General features: G+C 43.1%; 1 non-coding gene across 1 annotated transcript; it reads left to right on the top strand.

Moving 5' to 3' along the window:
• Nucleotides 1–3,471: 3,471 nt before the first annotated feature.
• Trnav-gac lies at nt 3,472–3,545 on the top strand. Its single transcript has one exon. It is a non-coding gene; the product is annotated as a tRNA-Val (tRNA).
• The last annotated feature ends 781 nt before the right edge of the window (nt 3,546–4,326 follow it).

Here is a 4,326-nt window from a genome sequence, read left to right as displayed (position 1 = left end):
TCTCAAGTAAAAAAAAAAAAAAAAAGTATATAAACTCAAAAGAACCAACACGCCTAACAGGAACCAAGAACTTTTCAAAATAGATAAATAAATAAATGGATTATGAAAAGAAAATCTGTTAAAACTCAAAACCTAAACTAAATAAAGAAATGAAGAAAGGAAGGAAGGAAGGAAGGAAGGAAGGAAGGAAGGAAGGAAGGAAGAGGGAAGGAAGGAAGGAAGAGGGAAGGAAGGAAGGAAAGGCAGGCAGGAAGGAAGGAAGGAAGATTGGAGAATTTTGAAGAAAGAAGAGATGGAAAAACCAAAGGAAGGAAGGATCTTAGGACATTGGATAACGAAGGAACGAAGGAATGAAGTAATGAAGAGGAAGAGAAAGGGAAACAAACTATACAAAAAGGAAAAAAAAAGTAAAGGAAACAGAGAAAAGGAATGAAAGACGAAGAAGAAAGGATTAAGGAAAGAAAAAAGAAGTAAAGAAGGGAAGGTAAAAGTGAGAAAAGAAAAGGAAAGGTGAAGGAATAAAAAAAGAGAAGGAATAGGAAAAGCAAAAGAGGGGAGCAATATGGGAGAAGAGATCTAGGAAAGGGGAAAAAAATGGAAGAAAATAGAGAGGAGGAAAGAGCAAGACAAGATGCAAGAAAGGAAAAAGGATAAAGGGAGAGGAATAAATAGATAGATAAAAGGACAGGATAAGAAAATGAGAGCATGAATAATAATAAGGGAAATAAATAGCATAGGAAGGGAGAAGGAAGGTGTAAGGAGAGAGAGAGAGAGAGAGAGAGAGAGAGAGAGAGAGAGAGAGAGAGAGAGAGAGAGAGAGAGAGAGAGAGAGAGAGAGAGAGAGAGAGAGAGAGAGAGAGAGAGAGAGAGCAGGGAGTGTGTGGCTATTAATTCAGAAGCAGCAGTAACTTCATCTCTGCCACACTCCCAAATACAGCAGGCAACTCAGCAACAATTCATCTTGCACCACCTCGCCTTCCTCCCTGTGACTCAGCGCGGCCACTCCAACGCGGGGAAGAGTAAGAGGAAGAGGAAGAATTGAGGAGGAGGAGGAGGAGGAGGAGGTGGAGCAGGAGGAGAAGAAGAGGCAACAGGAGAAGAAGGAAGAAGACACAGGTATAGATGTAAGATTGGAGGAGGACAAGGAGGAGGAGGAGAAGGAGGAGAAAAGGAAGAAGAGGAGGAGGAGGAGGAGGAGAAGGAGGAGAAAAGGAAGAAGAGGAGGAGGAGGAGGAGGAACAGCATGAGAAACAAGAAAAAAACTATGGGAATTAACTTTGTGTGTGTGTGTGTGTGTGTGTGTGTGTGTGTGTGTGTGTGTGTGTGTGTGTGTGTGTGTGTGTGTGTGTGTGTGTGTGTTTTAGTTTGTATTTCCACGTACGTATCACTTAGAATTCCAAACACTTTCTCCCACCACCACCACCAACCACACCACCACCACCAACCACAGCCTCCCCTCAGCAAGGAAACAATCAACACTTCCTGGGTGTCACGTGCTGCTCCCTTTCTCACCTGAATAAACCCTTTCATTACTTTCTGGCATATATTTCTTTAACGATTACCTACTCAGTCATCCTTTCTTATTCTACAAGCCACCCCCAACACTGAACTGCCTAGAAATTGAAAAACCTATTCTCTCTCAATTTGTAGCTACCTATGAAGATTCTATACAGTGTTTCCCGTGTTGAGGATTGGTACATCTAATAGCAGAAGGGTTGGAACAGAAGTATATAGGAAATAGAGTTTTCACTATTCTAATCCCCACATAAGTTTCTGAAGCTGTACAAAGTCACCAAAGAGTAACAGGAATGAATATGAAAACACGTCCTGGGCCCGTATTCAGAAACGCTTCGCTTTCACCACGACTATTTTCAAAGGCAACAAAGATGATTAGTTGGGTTTTCAAGAGCGTTTCTACAGCTAATAATGTAGAGATCTTGTCACTCTGCCTTTAGAACCGTAAAAGCACCCTTAAAAAAACTCGTGTAAATTTGAGTAAAACCTCTTGAAATAGTGGAGGTGTAGCACAGAAATGCTTGAGGATACGAGCTCTGGTAGTAAAGAGGGAAGCTACAAGAAGTCATCAGCCGTACGCGTGAAGGTTAAGAAAAGGAACACGAATGGAGAAAGAAAAAACACGAGGAAAAGGAGGTTGAGGAGAGGAACACGAAGACAAAGTAAGAAACACGAGGAGAAAGAGGAATAGGTAAAGAGTGTGTGGTATAATGAAAGGAGGAAATGTGTAGCAGAGTAAGAGTTAATTGATATACGTAGAAATGAAAAGGAAAGCGGGAATAATACTGAAATTGAGAGTGTGAGAAAGACTAGAAAAATGTACAAACCAACGAGAAGAAGAGTGTAGATATAAATGAAAATAGAAATCACGCAAGAAAAAAAAAATAAGAAACATTGAGCAGATAAGAAAAAAAATGATAAGACAAAACTGAAACAGAAAAAAAACAAAACAAAAAAACGAAACACGGAATAGGAAAAAAATACAGAGAAACAATGAAAACAAAGTAAATGGAAAACTGAAAACGATAAATAAATCAAACGGAGAAAAGCGAAAACAAAATAAATAACGAAAGTGAAACACGGATAAGAGAAAAATAAATCTAATTTGAACAAGGAATAAATAAGGAGAAAGACAGGAAGGAAATGAAAATAAAACAAAAAGACAGAAGAGGAAAGTTTAGTAGGTCAGACAGAGAGAGAGAGAGAGAGAGAGAGAGAGAGAGAGAGAGAGAGAGAGAGAGAGAGAGAGAGAGAGAGAGACGTAAGGCGGGAGAGTGTGGCAGGAAGGGATGGAATGGAAGCTTAAAAGGCCAGACTGTGAGAGGAGGAGGAGGAGGAGGAGGAAGAAGAAGAGGAGGAGGAGGAGGAGGAGGAGGAGGAGGAGGAGGAGGAGGAGGAGGAGGAGAAAAGCAAGACTAAAACAGGAAGGAGGAGGATATGAGATGAGAGAGTGAGTACGTGTGTGTTGGAGGGGAGGAGGGGGAAGAAGAGGAGAAGGAAGAGTAGAAGGAAGAGGAGTAGGAGGAGGAGGAGGAGGAGGAGGAGGAGGAGGAGGAAGAGGAGGAGGAGGAGGAGGAGGAGGAGGAGGAGGAAGAGGAGGAGGATGAGGAGATCATTAATAAAGGAGAGGAGAGCCAGATTGCCTGCAAGTACCTGCCTTCCTGTTACCTGGAGGGAACAAATTAAGAGGAAACAATAAACAAGAAAGAAAAAAATAAAGAAAAGGAAAAAACAAACTAAAGAAAATCAGAGAAACTAAACAAAACGAGTAATGGAAAGAAAGCAAGAGAAAGGAAACAAAGGCAAACTAAGAGAAGAAAAATGATAAAACGAGGAATGGAGAAAAAGCGAAAAACAAGAAAAGAAAAACACGATGAATTGATTAGAAAAAAAGGAAAAAAATGATCACAAACACACACACACACACACACACACACACACACACACACACACACACGCCCGGTAGCTCAGTGGTTAGAGCTCTGGCTTGACAAGCCAGAGGACCGGGGTTCGATTCCCCGGCCGGGTGGAGATATTTGGGTGTGTCTCCTTTCACGTGTAGCCCCTGTTCACCTAGCAGTGAGTAGGTACGGGATGTAAATCGAGGAGTTGTTACCTTGTTGTCCCGGTGTGTGGTGTGTGCCTGGTCTCAGACCTATCCCAAGATCGGAAATAATGAGCTCTGAGCTCGTTCCGTAGGGTAACGTCAGGCTGTCTCGTCAGAGACTGCAGCAGATCAAACAGTGAACACACACACACACACACACACACACACACACACACACACACACACACACACACACACAAACACGTGAGAGGATAACCGGAACAAATAGTGGAAGAAATTAAGAAGAATTTGCTTTTATACTGTGTGTGTGTGTGTGTGTGTGTGTGTGTGTGTGTGTGTGTGTGTGTGTGTGTGTGTGTGTGTGTGTGTGTGTGTGTGTGTGTGTGTGTGTGTGTGTGTGTGGGTGTGTAATTCACCACGGTCGTCTGCTGGCCACCCAGCCAGTCTTTCCCATTACGGAGCGAGCTCAGAGATCATAGACCGATCTTCGGGTAGGACTGAGACACTCCACACACCGGGAAAGCGAGGCCACAACCCCTCTGGTTACATCCCGTACCTATTTACTGCTAGGTGAACAGGGGCCACACATTAAGAGGCTTGCCCATTTTCCTCGCCGCTTACCGGGACTCGAACCCGGGCCTCTCGATTGTGAGTCGAGCGTGCTAACCACTACACTACGCGGTATGTGTGTGTGTGTGTGTGTGTGTGTGTGTGTGTGTGTGTGTGTGTGTGTGTGTGTGTGT

The sequence above is a fragment of the Portunus trituberculatus genome, chromosome 48 (genome assembly GCF_017591435.1).
Source record: "Portunus trituberculatus isolate SZX2019 chromosome 48, ASM1759143v1, whole genome shotgun sequence".
Classification (NCBI taxonomy): domain Eukaryota; kingdom Metazoa; phylum Arthropoda; class Malacostraca; order Decapoda; family Portunidae; genus Portunus; species Portunus trituberculatus.
The sequence above is the reverse complement of the archived record's forward strand: the minus strand, read 5'-3'. Positions and strand labels throughout refer to the sequence as shown.